The sequence below is a fragment of the Pteronotus mesoamericanus genome, unplaced genomic scaffold (assembly GCF_021234165.1).
Source record: "Pteronotus mesoamericanus isolate MK-2021 breed Mesoamerican mustached bat unplaced genomic scaffold, CSHL_Meso_final contig_173, whole genome shotgun sequence".
In the NCBI taxonomy this organism is placed as follows: domain Eukaryota; kingdom Metazoa; phylum Chordata; class Mammalia; order Chiroptera; family Mormoopidae; genus Pteronotus; species Pteronotus mesoamericanus.
The window spans coordinates 18,137,970-18,159,772 of record NW_026555072.1 but is presented as its reverse complement, the minus strand read 5'-3'; the positions used below and the strand labels follow the sequence as shown (position 1 = coordinate 18,159,772).

The 21,803-nt window shown below is 45.0% G+C and overlaps 1 pseudogene; it reads left to right on the top strand.

The window, feature by feature from the left end:
• The first annotated feature begins 390 nt into the window (after positions 1–390).
• On the top strand, positions 391–3,895 carry LOC129065093 (melanoma-associated antigen B2-like; annotated as a pseudogene).
• Positions 3,896–21,803: the final 17,908 nt, after the last annotated feature.

The following is a 21,803-nucleotide window of genomic DNA, read 5'->3' as shown; positions in this document are numbered from 1 at the left end:
CTCTCTAAGAAATAAGATCTTTAAAAAAAATTCATATACCTGGATGTCCTTAGATTATTTAAGAGTGAATGAGTTGAGGGGAATATAAATTGGTAATTCACTGTGGAAGACAGTATAAAGATTCCTCAAAATGTTAAAAATTCAACTACCACATACCCAACATTTCCAATATTGAGTATTTATATAAAGAAAATGAAGGTATATATGTTATGAGATATCTGTACTCTCATGGCCATTCTAACATTAATTACAGTTGCCAAGACGTAGGAACAACTTACGTGCCCATTGGTGAATAAATGGCTAAAGGAAATGTCTTGTATCTATACCCACACACGCACACAGAAGGGTATCTCAGCCACACACAAGGAAGAAATACCCCTATTTGTGACAATGTATGAAGAACTTGAGGACAGTATGCCAAGTGAGGTAAGTGGTAATTTTCAAGGCGTGTTCTGTTAAAAGAAACTTTTCAACAGGCAGGGAGAGACAAATACTGTATGGTATCATGCATATGTGGAATCTACAATACACAAACACACGCAAGTGAATTCATACACAGAGAACAGATGGGTGGTTGCCAGAGGCAGGGAGTGTGGTGTGGAAGGTGGGCACAAGGGTTAAGGTGGCCCAAAACTACACACTTCCAGTTACAAAATAGGTAGGTAATGGCATGTCATGTACAGGAAGAACAGTAATAGTTAATACTGTATTACATATGTTAAAGTGTTCAAGAGACATCTTAAAAGTCCTAACTACACGAGGGAAAAATAGTCTGCAAAATTTTTTACTTGTATATTTGTAAACTTCATAAGTTACAGCCAATTTAACAGATTCAAACCACTGACATTTAATATCTCTCAGAATCATAGGCCAGAATTACAGGCACAGAGAGGCGGGGATCAGTAGGTCAGAAATGTCCCAGTGCTGCAATCAATGTATCAGGTAGCAGTGTTCTCCTATGGAGCTCTGGAACTCCTTCCAGTACCATGCATGTTTCAGGCAGATTCACTTAGGAGAAATTGAAATACCGAGAAGCCCATTTGTCTGCATGCTCTTGGCTAGGGATCATTCTCAGGACATTCTTAGCTCTTTGCATGCTCTGCAGATCCTTCCATGTTCAAAGCCAGCAAGGAGAGCCTCTCTCTCACCCTTTGGATTTCTCTCACCAGGAAAAGCCCCATCCCACTAAAGGATTAACCCCATTAGATCTGGCCCTTGGAGGATAACCTCCCGATTTTAAGAATACTAAGTATTTTTAGGGCAGTGAAACTATTCTCTTTGACACTGTAATAATGGATATATGCTATTGCACATCTTGTCAAAACTCATATAATGTACCATACCAAGAGCGAACCTTAATGTAAACTATGGGTTCTGGGTGAAGGTACCTCAGTACAAGCTCATCAACTACCACAAATACACCACTCTGATAAGGGATATTGATAGTGCTGGAGAATGTGCATGTGGGGAGACAGGGACAATATGGAAAACCTCTGTACCTTCTGCCCAGTTTTGCTGTAAATGTAAAACTGCTCTAAAAGTAAAATCTATTTTTTTAAAAAAGATCATTACTAATGATAAAGGGTCAATTTACAGGGAAGACATAACAATGCTAAATGTATATATACTTGACAGAATTTCAAAATACATAAAGACTGCTGGTGTTGAAAAAGTAAACAGGAAAATTCACAATTATAAAAAAAATACTAGTTTTTGGACCTCCATTACATCTGCTAACTCCCTCATAGCACCACCTACATTCCTGTTTCATTAAATAACTGGAAGAAGATGAATGTCACCAGGAGTCAGGAGTCCGATAGGCCCTCTTAGAGTTCTGACTGCCAGTGACCTCGGGGTATTGTGGTTATGTTTGTAATTAACAGTGTTACCCTCTGAAGGTCCATAATAGGATACATAGTGCTAGTGATGCTTGCATCAAAACAACCTGAGGTCCGAGGGTGGATATGGATGAGACGAGCCGAGCTATGTGGTGACTTTGCTGACGGTGGGCAATGAGTGTGTGGAGCACTGACTACATTACTCTCTTACTCCATCAAATGTATAAATTTCATCTCACAAATTAATCCAGAAAATGAAAACGGGCACAAAACTTCAAAAAATATTTTATGAAACAAGTTCTACAACGTTTAGACCAGGTAAATATAGCTCAAAATTTCTAAATTTGTTATTATTCTACTTAAAAATGTCACTTATTTCCAATATTACCTAAGAACATAGATGCAAAAATTGTCAAAATTTGACATGAGGAATTTGACAATGTATAAAAAAAATGTTGCATATACTTGTAACCCAGTCATTTCACATTTTCTGGGTTTGAAATAATCCTAATTAATCAAGGACATAATAGACATTGTGCAAAATCACAGTGCATTCCGGACACTGTGCCACATACTTTACATACATTGACCACAATACATAGTCTCTAAAAGACAGGGCTTAACAAACCCCCTCACAAATGCATTGCCTGGGGCTCACAGAGTTTGCTAATGTACCTGAGATCACACAGCTAATAAGGGACAGGGCTGGCACTACACCCCCTGAAATGGATTTGTCCAGAGCTCACACTAGAGCACTCCTTCCAGCTGCCCACAAGTCAGTTAATTCACTTACATCTGCTACACCATAGGGTATCTCAAGTGACACAATAGAGAGCCTTGAGACCAAATCACTGAATTGGATTCCAAAACAAGACCAATAAGGATACCATAATAAACATAAGAAAAGAGTAATGGAGAGAAGATGTTGTTAATGACAATATGCTCATCCAAATATTTAAGAAAGGATACTCTGAAAAGAACAACTGGGGCCTGATTAGTGTGGTTCAGTGGGTTGCACATGGTCCTACAAACCAAACAGTTGCTTGTTTGATTTCTGGTCATGGCACATGCCTGGATTGCAGGCCAAGACCTCAGTAGGGAGCTTGCAATGGGCATGCAAAGAAGTGTTCTCACACATCGATGTTTCTCTCTCCCTTTTTCTATGTTAGTTCCCCTTTTCTAAAAATAAATAAATAAAATCTTCCAAAGAAATAAAAAAAAGATCAACCAGGACTTCCACACACCAGTCTCCGTCAATCAAAGTTTGCTTCTCCTCTTCTTTACTGGGGGATGCTCCCTCGAGCTCCATGGGTGCTGACCCTCTCCAGGTGCCTCTAGACACCACCGTGCCGCTGCAGGGGTTTCATGGGAAAGACCTGCTGGGAAAGCTGAAGGCCATGTTCAGAAACGGGAAAATGCTTCTGGGGACTCAACTTCCAAAACAGCTCTGGCCTAAATATTCTATCTTAGAAGGCAAAGAAGAAGGTAGAGAATCGTCTGAATTTGTATAAAATGAAGGAGCCCATTTAAAAGGCAGACATGCTGAACATAGTCCACAAATGGTACAGGAAGGGCTTTTCTGAGATTCTGAGAAAGGCCTCTGAGCCCATGGATCTGGTCTATGGTCTAGAATTGAAAGAAGTCAATCCCAACGGTAGCTTCTACACCCTTGTCCACAATCAAGATGACACCAGCAATGGCAGTCTGAGCAGAGGGTGGAGATTTCCTATAAAAGGGATTCTGATGCCCCTCCTGAGTCTGATCTTTTTTAACGGCAACTGCGCCTCTGAGGAAGAGATCTGGGAATTCCTGAACATGATGGGCACCTATGATGAAAAGTGTCACTTCATTTTTGGGGAGCCCAGGAAGCTTATCACCCAAGAATTGGTGTAGAAAAATTACCTGATGTGCCCGAACATGGTCAAGAGTGAGCCTCCACACTGTCGGTTCCTGTGGGGTCCAAAGCCCAAGAGGAGAGTGACAAGATGAAAATCCTTGAGTTTTTGGCCAAACTACGTGATAGTGATCCCACAGTCTTCCCATGTTACTATGAATAGGTTTTGAAAATAAGGGACAGAGAGCCCAAGCCAGAGCCCAAGGTAGAACGCAAGCTCAGCCCAGGGCTGGCAGACCTTTCAAGGCCTGTGGGCACTGCACAGCCACACCCAGCCACCATCCTCATCCTCTGTGAGTTGGAGGTGCAGTCTTCACTTTTTAGTTGAAAAACCCTGTTAGGCTGTTGTCTAATATAAAGAATAACTTGTTGGATTATCTTTGTGGTTTTTTTTTAATGTTTATATGGTGTTATTTTAGACTGAACGATTTTTTAAGATTCAGAATATACATTTCTGAATGACATGAATCTTACAGTTATTGCCCTTTATCAGGTTAGTAGCATGAATTTTGTTTTTGAAATACAATTGGCAGTACTTCAATGTTTTTTGTGATCTAGAGCAAGATAATATGGCTTTAGGATAGAAATGTTTTGAGATTTGAAAGGACTTTGCACTAAAATAGTTGAGAACAGTAAAGAAATACATACATAGATAAAGAAAAAGTGGCAACTTTTAAGACACTTTAAAATTGCAGATGGCATAGAACAGTGTTTTAGATTCAGGTGTACAACATAAGGGCTAGACAGTTATATAACTTACAAAGTGCTCACCTCCATAAGTTATGTACCCATCTGAACCATATGTATTTATTACATGTTGTTGACTCCCTATACTGTAGCCAGCATTATCTGTTATCACCAAGTGATGGATCGAAAGTGCATGTACATCCAAAGAAAAATGGATAAATAAAATGTGGTCAAGTATAAAATCGATCACTTGTTTTTTGTTTACTACCATTAGTCTTCCATTGGATAAATTCTAATGATACAAACCTGGATTTGCTAATTTTTCAAGAATGTTTGAGAATATAAATCATAGTGAATAAGACCTCTTGGTTCGTGGCTTTTATTAGACACAGTCATTGGTGGAACATCAGCTCTCTGGAAGTCTTCATGCTTCCACTGGGGATGTTTAGGCAAAGAAGACCCTGACCTTCTATTGCCCATGCAATTATAGATTGTATGAGAAGCTATCATTACCAAAGAGGGTGAGATTCTCTCTACTTCAAATAGAACAAGTGAAAAAGAAAGTGAAGAAAGGGAGGTAGTTAGCATGTTACTTAGTTTGCATTGCTAAACACAATTTTGTCCCACTGGGAGGTTTTCTCTTTTCTAGAACACTGCTTATTTTGTGACATCTCTTTGATGTAAAAGTATCCAGCTGAACAGATGACAACATCTAAGGTCAGAGATATTCATAACAATAACTACCATTTTCTATTGTCTCAACCCAAGACAGGCACTGTGACAGATGCTTTCCATATATTACATATATTGCTTTAGTCCCACAAGACAGGGCTCATCAAACTCACTATACAGTGGAGACTCAGGCTCATACAGTTAGAGCTTGAGAAAGTGCCAAAATTCCTGGGACTCCTCAATGGCAATGCTTGAAATAGACTTCCAGTCTAAGTTACAGTGAGCCCATGGTGTTCTACTCCCCCGCACAAAGATACATCCTGTACCTCTTATTTTCATTTTCTTCGCAGTACTCCAAAATATGTCTGAAGTGATGAAAGGAATGGCCATGTTTCCAAAGTACTGGATTGGAATGTATAGCCAGAACACTAAGAATAACATAATAATCAAGAGGTATAAATACAAAAAATGAAAGACAGTGTTCTGTGACAGTGTGATCATCTACTTTTCAATGTTAGATAACCTCAAAAGAGGAGGGGCTCTCAAACTTATCCTGGACAGTCTCTTCACTGTAGAAAGTAAAATGTCAGGACCAAAGATACATGAAATTCTAGTCTGGCTGATGAAGAGAAGGAACAGATCAATGTATTTTTACCCCGGCAGTCCATCACCTGTCCAGGGATTCCTACCGAGTTCTAGAGTTTTCTCCTGGAGAGGGAGCTATTCTCTGCAAGCTGTTCAGAGTCATAGCTGCTTAAGAGTTTGCAGAGATGTGGAATTTGCTATGAAAATTTTATTCTGAGACAGACAAATTAAGGAGCGGGCCCGATATAGGGGGACAGGGGAAACCAATAACCCAGAATATAGACCGTCACAGGGACATGAGTTCACTTCTTCTTTCAGCACGGAGGGTCTAAGAAACAGCTGTCAGGCTGAACATAGCTGCCCTTATTCTTCTGACTTCTCAGGGGCATTGAGAGCCTTGCCTGAGGGCAGAGTTCACAGGTCAATAGAAGAAGGAGTATCAGGTTCTCATAGAAATGACAGAAATAATATTAATGAAGCTGATGCAACACCCAGCCAGAACAGCAAGATCCCATAAAGTCCCATCCTGGCCATTATTCCCATGAAGTTGAGAATGGGTCTTGGTTGCTTGTGGCTAACACTGGCTTTATCTCAGGTCCCTGGAAAGTGAGGATTTTGTTTGTGGGCTATAGGCTCAGGTCAGCAGAGAGTGCAGCCCCAGGAGAGGTGCAGAGTGAAAGTAAAGACCTTGAATGATGACAATTTAACGTGACAACTGGACAGATCTATGATGAAGCCTTCTCTGCTGTTGTGACCAGATGAGGCAAAATTCACTTTTTCCTAGGGGGTTTCAGGGAACTGGAGCCTTAGTAGAAGCTGATAGTCAAGACAAGGAATATCCTACAGGTTGTGCCATGAGGCAGGAGGAAGACAGAATAGTGTGTGGTGAAACACACCACATACCATCTGTGACCACACAAGTTTTTCCCCTCTGTCAGCTCTAGGAAGTCCCAGGCACAAATGTCAGCTGTGGAGGACCATCAATTCCCACTAAGGGGGAAAGAGAAGGTGAGTGTTTTTGTCTGTGTGTGGTGGTCACGTGTCAATAAGGATGAATGTTAGGCCTGAAGAGGGATGAAATTTAGGACTTGAGATGGGTCCCGGAGTGGGACCGTCCCTTGTAAGGCCTGAACATGCCTGTCATGTCTCTCATTCTTCTGGAGCCATGGCGAGGTGTGGCCAGATAATGGCCATCATTACTGGTTCCTGTTAGGTCACAGGGAGGTGTAGACCTTACTTTGAAGAGATAAGCCTCAGGCCAAGAAGGAGGGGAACTCCAGGTCCTGGCAGGACTCTAATTTTGGAGCCTGCGCGGGAACAGAGTGTCCATCTACACTTGAATGGAAGAGGTAACAGAGAGCCATCTCCCACCTTTTGGTAGCAGCTCTAGAAAGCACAAGGCAGGGTTCTCGGGCGAGGCTCCCCCAGTCTCCTTCATATCAGGTCTAAGCGAGGTAAAACAATTCACTTGGAAGGGCGGCCACCGGGCATCTGACGGAGGAATATGATACGTGCCAACACGGGCTTTCCATTTACTATATACATTCCTTCAGTCCTACATGACAGGGCTTATCAAATTCAATTCACAGATGAGGCTCACTGATACAGTCTAATAATGCACCGATGTTCATGTGGTTTGGGGGAAACAGGGTGGAACCACACACTAGTCCATTCCTCTAGGCCTGAGGCTGACCTTGAACCCCTTAATTCATGCTATTCTCACTCATGCAAGAAAAATATCAAAACAAATATTAAATAGGAATAAAGGAGAAAAAGAGAAATTTAGCTCACAATAAGACCACTATCTACATATATGATTTCGGATAACCTTAAAGACCAGGGACTCAAAAAGTTTATCTGACTTAGCCACTTTCTTTGAAAGCATAAGGCTATCAGTCCATTACATTCCACGATTGAGTGAAATCAGAAACAAACTGAACTAACAAGCAAAATTCAGACAGATTCATAGATAGAGAACAGGATGACAGCTCTGGGTGGTGGGCTAGGGGATCGGGGGATCAAGCAAAGAGGAAAAAGGACTCATGGACAGGACCACAGTGTGGTGATAGCAGGGGGAGCATGTTTGGAGGTAGAAGTAGGAATATGTGAGTCTTTGACAAAATTCCGGGAACTTTGACTTGTATCCAAGATGACAGAGTCTCTTATTATATATCATAATAGACGATATATTATATCTTCTTAGGAGGGTATATTACATAACTGTCAGTGTTGAGCAGTATTTTGGTTGATTGCAATTTCTGTGTCTTGGAGCTTGGCAATGTACTCGAATTAACCAGCCTAATAAATGAGAGAGCTGGCACAAGGCTCTGGGTCTGATTTCCTCTAGAGCCCACACTGTTTCTTCTACTCCACTCTGTTTAAAGTAGACCTTATGTTGCTTAATATTCCAAAATGTATTTCATGGAACAAAAACAAAGATCCTGTGTTCTATAAATGGGATAGGCATACAACGCCAAAGCAACTAAGAAAAACATAGGAAAATCAAAGCAATGGATAGAGAGGAGAAACAGGTATATTTGGTGACAATATGAACCCCTTTGTATGTGATGACAGATGACTTCAAAATCAGGGATTGCAGGCCCTCCTGAACAGCCCCTTCTTGTTTGACCCTAAATCAAGTAAAACAGAAACTGGAAGGCTAACTCTGTCCATTAAGAAGAAGAATAAATCAGCATCATTTTTCACTGGCGCTGCAATTATTTTGCCTCGAGGATGAAGTCCCAGAACTGGTCTGAAGTCTAAGGTGAGCCTCTGAGTGTGGACTGCTGAGTCCACGCCCCCTGCCAAACAAAAGTGGCCCTAAAATGTCCCACCTCTGAGGTCAACAGTGGAAGGTCTCTAAGAGCTCTCTGGCTACATTCTGCCTGGACAGTCTCATGGAGGAGGGCCTTGGTCTAAGATACTTGCTCTGATTCTTCACATCAAGGGAACCTCGGCCTAAACTCGAGCCAAAGGGAGGGCCCTGGATGCTAATGAGGCCATCTCTTCCCATTGAAGACGAAAGCACAAAGCAGCACACTACCCTCAGCTCTGGGAGTATTCAGGCAGGGGTAGCCATTTGAAAGGCCCTGATTCCACCCAGGAGCTCACAGAGGTGAGGGCTCTCTTTGGAGGCTGGTGGACTCGGTAGAGGATGGAGCCTATCCCTCTGACAGCTATCAAATGAGGACCTGAAGTGAGGGCTTTGAGACCACCAGAATACCTGTCAGTGTGAGCCTCCCCTGTCATTTCTGTCTGGGGTGTCCCAGACAAGTAAGCGTCTAGAGAGACAGGAGATCTGGGGAAGGATCCCTAATTAAGGCTGCTGGTCGCATTCACTGCCCCCTTGCAGAATAGGAGACAATAGAGAGTCTCCACCTTTGCTTGCAGTGTGGAGGTCAAGAGCAGACTTGGGAGTCAGGTGTATGTGAACTCTCATTTAATTTTGTTGGTATTGTGCTGGTGAGAGCCTTTCTGAATGCAGGGACATGAGATCTGCAGAAGCAGGTGTCCAAGGTCTTACCTGGTGGGAAGGTGGGAACCCTGAAGGAGGATTGAGGACCCCACCATGCTCAGCACAATGAGTCTTGCGAGCAGTGTGCAGTGGGTGCCCCCAAGCAAAGGTAGTAGGTTGAGGTGTCACTTTGGTTCCTCTTAAGATGCCAAGAAGGAGAGGACTTGGATTTTAGGTGTCGATGTAGAGCAGCCAATAGGAGGGGGCCCAGGCTCTGTCAAAAGTCGATATGCTGTTCTTGATGGGAATGCGCAGTCCCCACACTCCCTAGCAGACGGGACTTCGCAAAAACTTGATCTGCCTACTACTATAGTCAGGCCTAATGAGCACTGGGCAGGACGACTCAGCTTCAATGTGAGGCTGTTTTCATGATTTCCACAGGGTCCCCAGAGGACAGGTTGGACAGAGAAGGAACCCTGTAGGTGCCTAGAAACACCACCCTCCAGGAAAGCTACAGAAGTGGCCTTCTTAAGGTCAAGGTAGTATATCCGTGATGAAGTTGCTCACACCCTGTCATCTCTCCTCTCATGCCCAGATCACTGCTGTTCCACCCACGCTCCTGACTACTCTCCTTGACAGTCATCATGCCTCGTGGTTGAAAAAGGAAGCTCCGCGTCCCTGTGGAACAGCACATGGCCAAGGTGCAACGCAGCTTCCAGGGGATAGCAAGGAGGAAGCGCTGACCTCTTTGGCCCCTCCTCCTTTTGAAGCTGTGGAGCAGAGGAAGCCTGGTGCTAGGGCAAATAGCACTGTCAAGTGGCCTCAGAGCCCTGTCCACCATCACTCAGTCTGCAGGTCTTCCAAACACAGGATTTTCTGAAGGAAGCAAGTGTACAATGGAGAACAAGCTAAGTTCCTTCAAGGCCCCACCTTCCATGGTGCAGTCTCAGAGAGACTGTCTGACCGAAATGACTGGTATGGTGGTGGAGTTCCTGATGCAGAGGTATAATTGAAACAGCCTATGAGAAAGGCAGAAACACTGAAAGTGGTCAATAAAAGTACAAAAATCCCTTTCATGAGCTCCTCAGAAGAGCATCTTGCAGCATGCTGACTTGAACGACTTGAATGAAGTTAAATCTTCAAAGCATTCACATACCCTGGTCAGAAAAATGGATCTCCCCAGCAATGGGAGGGTGAGCAGTGGCAGCAAGGGATTTCCCAAGTAGCGTCTCCTGATGAATATCCCCGGCATGATCTTCAGGAATGGCAACTGCTCCTCCGAGCAGGAGCCCTGGGAGCAGTCACTGTCCAAGCAGAGGAGGGCTGGGTGTGACGGAGGGAACACAGGGCATGATGCCTTAGCCTTCCTACTCTGTGAGGGCAATGTGGAGATCCACCCGCATTTTTCCTTGTTCCTGTTTTTTAAAGAATTTGCTGCTAAATGAAGGTTTATCTGCCATTATAATGTAAGTTCATTATATTTGTCACCTTTGTTGTTCATTGGGTTTAAGAGGGAGAGTTTTACTGTTTTGCAAAACAAATGGGGAAAACTTCCATCTTCTTATGTGATCTGGTGCAAGGGAACGTATGCATTTCCTTGAAAATGTAAAGATATGAAGCAGTGCAAGATATGGAACCACTAAATTGAGAAAAACTAATATTGTCAATATTGCCTTTCCAATCCCTTTTACTCTGTGTTTTATATAGTTATAAATCACAGCATGTACTTGACTAATTCTAGAATGTAGTGATATAAGCCAGTCAGTGAAAGAGAAATATCACTTATAGGAGGAACCTAATGAGCAGAATAAACTAATGAACAAAATAGAATCACAAGCATGGCAATAAGGAACAAACTGAATGTGGCCATAGGGTTTTCTATGACCTAGAGCTCTGATATTCTCTGACATCTCCCAGATTAAAAACTCAGTGTCAGTGTAGGGAGTTGAACTCCAGGGGACAAATGAATTATAGTAAGAACTGGCATCCCTTAAAGTCTATACAAGCCAGGCACTTTGCATCCATTATATACATTCCACTGGCCCCCAAGTCGGAGCTTACCAGTTCATTACACAGATGAATGGACTGAGGCTCCTGGTTTTTGCTAATGTGCCTGATTGCATAATACTCTTAAGAAAAAGTGTAGGAACTAGACCCCTGGCTTGAACTACTCTGAAATCTACATTTTTCCTCTGAAGCTGAGGCTGACTTTGTGTCCCTTCATTCACCTTTCTTCTCACTTCTCCCAAACCTACCTTAGGTGGAAAAAAAAGTTTCTGTGCCCAAAACACTACATTGAAATACACACTAGAGTAATAAGCAGTTCTAAATAATTGAGACTTGTGAATAAATGAGAGAAAGAGATGACATTTGCAGACAATACGATCATTTACATATCCAAAGTCAGTGCACCTCAGAAGATGATGGCTCACAGAACCATTCTGCACAGTGTCTTCAGGGCAGGAATTTAAATCCACTCAAACAGCAGTTACACAAGAGGCTGAGTCTAGCTGGAAAAGTAATACATCAATCTATTCTTTATTCTTTGACAGGAAGTCTGTCCTGGGATCTGTGCCTGGGGTTACAGCATCCTTATCTCACTACATTCCTGGGACAAGGAGCCATTCTCTGAAGAGTTTGCTGTAGGGGAACTTCTCAGGAGTTTACAGAGATATGGCCTTTACCAGAAAGATTGGACTCAAGGACCAGGAGCCGTAAGGGAGATTCGCTTACTGGGCTGGGAACAGCAACATGCCAGGCAAGTTGTAGGTCTGAGTACATCCTCACTTCTCCTTCAGGTACCCTCAGGGACTTATGAGGCCACCCTGGGAGGACAACCCGAGGTCACCAGAGGGAAGGGTCCTGGTCTCTGACACACATGAAAGTGAGGACCCTGAATGAGGAATGAGGTAAGTATCCTCACAGAATACTGCGGCCCGTGCGTGCCCCAGAGGGGCTGTCACCACTCAGAGTCCCAAAGAGCCTTGACCGGGTATGACTGAACCTGATTCCCACTTCAGAGGTCAAGAAGGTAAAGACCTGGTTCGGAGGCTTGTCCACTCTGGTGGGTAGAGGTAGGAATTCCAAGGTGACCAGGAGGAAGGTGGGTACCATAGAGAGTTCAGAGACCACCAAAGTCTTACCAGTAGAGACCTCCCCCAATTCTTTCCATTCCATTGGCATGAGAGATGCAGGAATAAACTTTAGGCAGAGAGGCTCTCACATCCTTCTCAGGGGTAAGAGAGGTGGTGGAGTGTGATGAGAGGGTGGAGACTCCACTTTAGCGGACAGGGGATTCCTAGGCCTTCACACCAGTCAGACGGAGGGTAGCGAGATGGCGATCTCGGTGGGATCACCATCGTGGGGCCTCAGCCTGCATTCAGGACGTAAGTCCCCAGCACTGGGGATGAGACTGAGGTCTCTCACTGCTGTGTTTACTTGCTGTTGTTTCATACAACAGTTCTAGCTTTCTCGCAGACTGAATAGAAAGCACAGACACTACAACTATACCCTCTTACCAGAAACCTTCACAGGCAATCACACGAGCACCATCCTGCCACACAGTGGTACAGTAAGTACATTCTGTGAACCTACATTGACACATTGTTAGCACACAGAGTCCATAATTACATTAGACTTCATACGTGAGGTTGTCCATTTTGGGAGTTTTACAGTGGTATCATGACTGGTAGCCACCTTACAGTTTCGTGCAGCGTAGTTTCACTGCCCTGGAAATGCTCTGTGCTCCACCTATTCATCCCTCCCTACCACCTGACCTGTGGAGATCACTGATCATTTTACTCTTCCTATGGTGCTGGCTTTTCGAGAATGTCATATAGATGCAACCATGCAGAACGTAGACATTTAAGATTGCCTTGTTTCACCTAGTCAAATGTATTTAAGCTCCCTCCACGTCCTTGTAAGGACATGGCTTGGAAGCTCATTTGTTTTATCTGGAGGCACCACGGTTTAGGTATCCATTGACCTGCTAAAAGAAATCTCGGTGGATTTTAAGTTTTTTCAATCGTGAATACGGTTCCTATAAACATATGTGTGCAGGGTTTTAAAATTGTTATTTATTTCTAATTTTTCAGTTACAACTCATGTTCAGTATTATCTTGTGCAGGTGGTTTTTTGTGGATATATATTTTCAGCTGATTTTGGTAAACACCAAGAAGCAATATTGATAGATAGTGCAGTAAGATAATGTTTACTTGTTTTATGTTAAACAAAGATGTTTTAGTGATTTATGATTGACCTCCAGAAAGCTATACACAGGTAACGTACACAAATTGATTACATTGGAGAGCCTTGTGGAGTCCAAGAGCAGTGCTCTCGAGAAAGCCTGCTGCGGCGGTCCTGGTTAGAGCCAAGGTACAATATCCATGCTCCAGGTGCCCACACCATCACATCCTCCCCCTTCCAGGTGCATCATCCAGGTGAGAAAACATACCATGTCTAGAGTAAGACCCACAATCTCAAGTGTTCTCAGTCCACTGCTGCAAAAAAGAAAATGTCCCCTTCTTATTTCCTTCTTTGGGGGTGCTACCTTGGATTCCCCCATGACTAGAATCCCTTACAGACTCAAAGATCCCCAGCCTCCTTCATTACTTCATCAGGCACTTCATGCACAAAGTCTGAAAAAGCTTTCAAAAGCCAGTATGAGAAAGGGCAAGTTGCTATGAAAGTACAAGTGGCTGGGAAAGTACAAGTTGCTCTACGGAGAGTGAACTGAAAGACCTTCCTGTTCAGGAAGGTGGGGATGGCTATGGAATTTTAGACGTGGAAATATAGAATGAAGGAGCCCATTATGAAGACATGCATGCAGAAGGCTGTGAACCAAAGGTACAAGGAGCACTTCCCTGAACCATTTACGAAAGACACTAAGCTCACAAAGCTAGTCTTTGGGCTAGAATTAAATAAAGTCAAGCCCAATAATCACTACTATAACTTTGTCTCCAAATGGCACACCACCGACAATGTGTGTCTGAGTGTTGGCGGGGACTTTGCAGGAATCGGCTTCCGATGACCGTCCTGGGTGTGATCATCCAGAGGAACTGCTCTGCCCCTGAGAAAGAGAGAGGGAATTCCTGAATATTTGAGGCCCCTATAATGGAAGGTGGCACTTTATCGTGGAGATTATTAGAAGCTTCCCACCCACGATTTGGTGCAAAAAAGGAAAAAACAACAAATACAAAATCTACAGCACCAGGAGGTGCCTAAAAGCTATTCTCCAAGCACTGAGCTCCCGTTGGGTCCAAGAGCCCACACTGAAACCACCAAGATGAATCCTGCAGTTAGTGCCCAAGGTAATGATACCATGCCTGCTGCCTTCGCACCCCTCACGAAGAGGCTTCGAACGATGAGGTGGAGAGAGCCCGCGGCCGAGCTGCACCGAGGGCGGGCACTCCTTCCAAGGCAGAGAATGTCCGGGGCCACATGCAGCAGCTATTCGCTCCTGAGGGAGGTCTGGGGGGAACCTTCACACTGTGGGTGGAAAGGCCTGTTGACCGGCATCCCAGAGGGGCACAAATACATTATTGAGTTATTATAAGTGGCAAACTTCAAGTGGTGTTCTATTAAAAGACACTTTGTCACACACACGGAGAGGCAAATACTGCATAGTATCATTTAAATGTGGTATCTTCAGAAAACACACACAAACGCACAAATGAACTCATAGACACGGAAAACAGATTGGTCGTTGCCTGAGGAGGGGGTTGACTGAAGATGAAATAGGTGAAGGTGGCTCAAGTAGACACACTTTCAGTTATGTGATGATAGTCCCTGGGGAGGAAATGCACAGGATGACCAGTAAGAGCTAATAATACAGTGTTACATGTGTGCACAGAGTCAGCAGAGATATGAAAAGATCTAATTACAAGAAGGAGAAAAAGAGTCTAGATAAAAAATTTTCAACGTGTGTATTACTTTATAACAAATTACAGCAAATTTATGAACTTCAAACCACAGACATTCACTATCTCACAGTTCTCTAGGTCAGAACTGTGGGCAGAGAGGCTGGGATCTGTGAAATCACTGTATCAGGTAGCTGTGTTCTCACATGGAGCTCGGTAGCTCCTTCCAATAACATGCATGTTTGTGGAAGAATTCACTTACCAGAAGCTGCAGGACTGCAATGCCCATTTGCTTGCTCGCTGTTGGCCTGGGCTCATTCTCAGGTCACCATTAGGTCCTTGTTATGCTATGCAGCTCCTTCCATCTTCAAAGCCAGCAAGGAGAGCCTCTCTCTGTCTCTGTCTCTCTCTCTGTTTCTCTCTCTCTCTCTCTCTCTCTGGATTTCTGTCTCCAGGAAAAGCTCCATCCCATTTAAGGGCTCACCTCATGGGGCATAGCACATGGAGGATAATATACACAATTAAGAATATCAGATTTGGGACCTCAGTTACATTTGTTAAATCTGTCATAGTGGCACCTTGATCTGTGTTTCATGAATTAACTGGAAGAAGATGAATGTACACCAGGAATCAGAAATCCGGAAGTCCATCTTGGAATTCTGACTGCCAGTGTCCTTGCAGTACTATGGTTATGTTTCTTATTGAGAGTTTTCCCCTTTAAAGGTGAAGAATAGGGTAAATATTGTTATTGATGTTTGCCTCAAAATCACCTGGAGGTCAGGATGGATAGAGATGACACAGCACTGACTATGTGCAGATTTTACGGGAGCTGACAAATGAGTGCTGGGGATGTTGATTACATTATTCTCTTACAACACCAAATGTATAAATTTAATCACACAATTATTCCACAGCGTGGAAAGTGAAGAGAATTCCAAAAGCTTTTATTTTTTGGAACAGTAATGACAGAAACAAGTAAGACAATATTATTCAGGAAATTTAAATGCAGCTCAAAATTTGTATTATATTCCTTAAACTATGATTTCCAACATTACCTAAAAACCTTGATGGAAAAATTCTGAAACACCGACTTCCAGAATTTGACAATATATAAAAAAGTGATGCATTTACCTGTGAGTTACCAGTAATTTGCGTTTTTCAGACTTAATCTCAATATAGGACCACAACAATAGCACAATACATAAATGCTCTCCAATATGTAGGTTTAGAAATCATCTTATATCCACACTGTAGTATGGAACTACAAAAACGAGTGAAGATGTTTTTGTTATTTGCATGGGGTGCTTTCTCGTATACGCATATAACGTGTGAGATGTGGCTTACGGTGTGTGAGACCATGCCCAGTGGCTTCCCACTTCATTATGAGGAGGTTCTGGGGCATGAGAAAGACAGAGCCTGAGTGAGAGCTGCAGCCAGGGCTCCAGGACTCAGCCAAGGCCAGTTTGCTCTCCAGGGCTGTCCCGGGTCTCCTCCCATTCCTAGTGAAGTTTGTAACAAATGGAGAATCAAGTCCTTGGGTAATTTCCTGTTACGCAGACCAACACAGCATAACACTGGAACATGGATATTTGTGAAGAAGGAAATTACCTCCAAGTAGAGTCTGTGTGATTGTGAGATGTGAAAAAGAAGAACGTAAAACGTACGCAATTCAGTTTGCCTCATTTCATTCAGTATCTTGGTAAAATTGCAGTGAAGGGACCCGAGGGGGCTCACCGTATTCAGGAATGTACGAGCATTTAAATCCGAAGTTTGACTTCTCTACACTCCCTCTTCACAAGTCCCAATATTAACTTAGCATCTGCTTTTCGAATGGCTCCCGGCTCCTACAACGAATGCTAAGAAAAATTGAGCCTACCTGTGCTGCCGGAGGATTCTAAAGTCTAAGAGAAGCTTTCATGTAAAAAACGTGGTGAGAGTGTCCATGGGATTGAAAGGAGCAGTAAAACTAAGGGGTCACAAGCAGGGAGGGAGGTTCCAGATGAGGGGTCTGGTGTAGAAGCTATAAGGCGAGGAAGTTTGAGAACGGGAAACTTTAAGTCCTGCAGTGAGAGGTAATTTTCGGTTCACAGCTTGATGGGCTAGATACATGCTGTGATAACAGTGAGCAGGGGCCAGACCTATAGGAGCTTTGACACTTCCTCCCTGAATGGAAAGCTCCCCTTGCCCGTTACCTTGTAACAATGCGTCAACAGGAGAGAATCTCCACTCGGGATAAGGATGGGATACATCCTGTGCTCCTGGCCCAGTACAGTTTACCCTGGTGCACAGAGTAGGTGTTTTATGCCTCTTACCCCCAGAGAGTTCCTGCAAAGTGTGGCTTTAGTGAGTGTCTGGGGACTCAGCAACCATTGGGCTGGCACTGTTTGCAGGGGTCTGGGAAGCCAGACCTATTCTATTACAATGGGAGTCAAATCTTCCTGCTCCGTTTTGCTGTTGCTATCATGTCAAACTCTAAGAGAAGAGTAGATTTTTCCTGATGGGGAAATTAATAAAATATGGGAGAAGTTTGTATGAAAAGGCAGCTAAGTGAGAAGAAAGACTTGGACTGTGACCCTAACACTAGAATATTTGAGTTTATTCAGCAGGGTAAACACCCACACACTCAAAATATGATTTAACGGGAGGAAATTTACCTAGAGTTTCTTTGTAAAGATCATGTGGGGTTGATTTGGTTTCCGTGTACTGAAGTGACACACATTCTCTGACATCTGCTAGATTTGTTTTAGCCTCTAGGTGTGTGACATTTTCTGGGGTCAAAAAAACCCCAATCATGGACATAACAGACATTGTGCAAAATCTCAATGCATCCCAGCCACTTGTCATGTGCTTTATGCACATAAACCCCATCCACGAGTCTAGGAGACAGGGCTTAAGAAACGCCCTTGAGAAACACAGAGCCTGGGGCTCACAGAGTTTGCTAATGTACCTCAGTGTATGCAGCTAATAAGTGACTAGGCTGGGGCTGCACCCCCTGCACTGGATTTGTCCAGAGCTCACAAACACACTCCTTCCTGCTGACCAGGAGTCAGTTAATTCACATGTGTCTATACTCTGTGCGTAGCTCCAGGGAGAAAACGAAGAAACTTGTGACCACAGCGCTGAATGGACTCGAAAACAAGAGCAATGAAAATTCCCAAATATATAAAAGATGAATACAAAACAGAAGAGATCAGCCTTAGTGACATTATGATCATCCACATATGCAGTATAAGGTACCTTGCAAAGAACCCCAGGGCCTGAATGGTGTGGTTCAGTGGGTTGGACATGCCTCTGCAAACCAAGAGGTCACCGGTTCGATTTGTGGTCAGGGCACATGCCTGGGTTGCAGGCCAGGTCCCAGGGTCGGAGTGTGCAACAGGCAACTGACACATGCATTCGTGCACATTCATGTTTCTATCTCGCTCTTTCTTCCTCATGCTCCCTCTCCTAAAAATGCATCAATAAAATCTTCATAAAAATAAATCAAGCTTATAAACATCTCTCTCTATCCTTCTTTATTCAATAAGTCTGGCTGGTGAGGAGAAGTAAGATAGCAGCTGTCTTTCCTCTGACCCAACAGCCCATGTACTGGCCTCCAATTTGTGCTGCACTGTCCTCATTTAACATCATCCTTGGAATGGTGGCCCACTTTCTGCAGATTTGCAATAGGGAAACTGCTACTGTGTTTGCAGGGAGGTGTCAATTACCAGAAAGCCTTTAATCTCGGGGCTCAGGACCAATTAGTCCAAAGTATGGGAGTTAAGAAAAAAAAACCTAAGGAGTGTATCTAAGTTCAGCAAGACTCCGAGGTTCTGACGGGTATTGGTGAAGATAGTGAGGAAGGAAGAAGTGGAAGGAACCATGCTAAATACTAAGATCCCAGTTTGAACCCCTATTATCTGTGTCTGGAGGTCTCAAAAGACCACGATCACATGAGGATCACCCTGATTTCCAATTTTGAAGTCTCAAGAAAGCGGGACATGAAGGTAACATAAGAGGAGGCAGGAAAGCAAAAGCAGAAATTACAGGACTGTTCCTCTCATATAATAAGAGCGCTGAACTGTACGAAGGGTTGCACCCACAGCATAGAAAGAGGTCTCACGAAATCCTTTCTGCTGTCATCCCTGAGGAAGCCCGTGGCAGAGATGTCAGCCTGATTCGAGCCTGGGAAGTCTCAGGGAGGTGAGGGCCTCCGTGTAATGTAAGCGGTTTTCGTCTGGCAGAGGGAACGACTGTTTCTCTAACAGTAATCCATCTATGTGAGTATCCTGAGTGTTATGAGTGGACAGGGGAAAAAACAGACAGGCAATGCCAAAAGCCAGAGTGGCCACATAGAGCCTTGGACTTAGTCCTTGGCAACCCAGAGCACTACCACTGACAGTCCACGCCTTCCACGTGGGTGGTCTCAGAGAGGGAAGTGCCTTGCCTAACAGGATCTAAGCCCAGCTCTGCAAAGACAGACGTCTGGCACATAACAGAGGCAAGACGAGGACACTCAGTGCTGAAAGATGGGCTACCTCCCGACATTGTGGGAGCCTTACTGGGTCCCTCACCTCATCAGTCTTGTAAGGCCCAGGGCGCCCATCAGAAGCCGTCCAACCCAAATGCCACACTGGGACTCAAGAAAGTGAGCACTTGGTTTGCTGTCGGGACTCCCCAGATCACCAGAGAAACGAGTCCAGGCTCTGAACACACAGAAGTATCGACACTAAGTGAGGACCTAGGGCCCACTGACTCCTAAACAATGGGGTCCGACAGAGCCCCGTGCAGCTCTCAGTTCTCAGGCACCGCGGACAGCCCTGCCGGATAGGACCCACCTACTTCCGCTTGGGAGCGAGGGCCTTTCTTGGCGCGCAGACGGCGGCTTTCCAGCTGAGGGTGGATTTGCAGGACCGGCCTCGAGTCAAGGTGAAGACTCCGACTGGGACCTGCAGAAACCACAGCCCTCCCAGAGCAAAGGTGAGTACCGACCCTATTTCTCCCTTGCTGTCATACTCTGAGATGCCCCAGCAGAGACATCGGGTGGAATTCGGCCTCGCACGTGTTTGTGAGAAGGCTTTCCTTGGTCCAAGCGGGTTGCCCGATTCGGCAGATGGACTGCATGCAGGCCAGAGCTGCCCTCAGATGAGGGCCTGAGTGCTTAAGCACCGAGCTCAGTGCACAAAACGGGGGCTGCAAAGGGCAGCAACTCAGCCCTCAGCTCTAGGAGGCGCCAGGCAGAGGAGACAAAGAAAAAGTGAAGTATCATCCCCTCTAGTGGTAACTAAGGGAGGCGACCGCTGGAACTGCCACTCCCAAACTCAGCAAAGGCAGGCCAGACTGGGCTGGCCGGTTGAGCTGGGCTCTCCTTTCCCCTGGACGTGGTCTCACGGAGGTGACGGCATAGGTTTATTGGAGGAAGCCTGATTCCGAAAGGGAGAGCCAGTCCCTAAGGGGACTCAGGGTTGTGACAGTGTGGAGGATGGGGGACTCTGCACAGAAAATAGCGGGGGGGGGGGCACCGGAAGTCTCAGCCCTCTTTTCGGCTCTGGGAGGTGGGGTATGTCACCAGGATGAGTCGCACTCCCTTCTCCCCAGGCCATCTCAGGGAGGGGGCCAATCAGGAAAAAGGGGGCACCGTCCCGTCATGGGTGGCAGTGTTTCATACTCTGCCGTTTCCAGAGAGACCATAATGACTGGGCATGGGCCACACTGTACAGTGGGACCACGGAGAATCCTCCCTGTTTTACACGCCCGCAGACGTTAAGGATTGGTGTGCTACAGGAGTGCCCATCGGTCATCATCAAGGGAGAGAGGGTAATGAGAGGAGTGGTCCCAGGTTAAGAGAGAATCATGGCGCCAGCGGGAGTCAAATTGAGAACTTCATTGAGATTCTGTTTGGAACCACCTACCATAGGACCTCAGCTTGCGTGCAACAGTCCCCATTGTTGGGTGACCTGCTTGAGTCACATAAGGTCAACCTCGTGTCCTCTTTTTGGGTCTGGGGGTGGTTGGCTCTTACTGTGAGGACTGTTCTACAAGGGGCCCAACTGAGGAATATGAGGGAAGGCTCAAATGACCAGCCAATTCTGAATAAAGGGGACATGCAAGCATCCACTCCCCCTCCCGTCGCTTTCAGTCCAGCATATCTTAGAGATGGGGTGTGAGGTTGAGTTTCCCCTGCATTTCTCTATGTCAGGTCTGAGGGAGGTGAGATCCTTAGTCTGTAGGTCCAGCCAGCAGGTAAAGGAAGGAGAGGTGCAGGGCCTCACAAGGAGCGAAGGTGAACAGCTTGACTGACAGCTGAGGGTCCCCATGAACTCAGGAAACAAGTGAGCCCTCTGAACTCTCAGTATTGAGCGGCACCTGCTACGCAGGTGAACGGAGGCTCCCCTCCAACTCCTTCTGGGTGTCAGGGAGTGTAGAGGTGGCAATGTCAGAGTAGCAGAGGAGAAGGTGGCCAGGCTTTAATCAGACCTGATGTGTTAATACGGAAGAGGAACTGAGAGGACCCTCCATGCCTGAACAAAAGGGGTGACACATCACCTGCTGTTACTTGCGTAAAGTCAGGCAGGGCTGGTGGCATGCAGCATGAGCCTCTCTCTAAAGGTTCTGTGGTTCCTGTATGGGATTCTTAGCGGACAGACTGACCAGGAGAGTAGGAATGTTGTCGGTTCTTAGAGTAGCGCCCTCAAGGAAGCCTACAGAGGCCGCCTTCAGTGAAGCCTAGATGGAATCTACCTGTTGAAGGTATTCACATCCTCTCATTCTCCATCCACCAGGTGCCCAAATCAGCTCTTGGCAGGTGCACGCCCCTGTCCTGAACAACAACCATC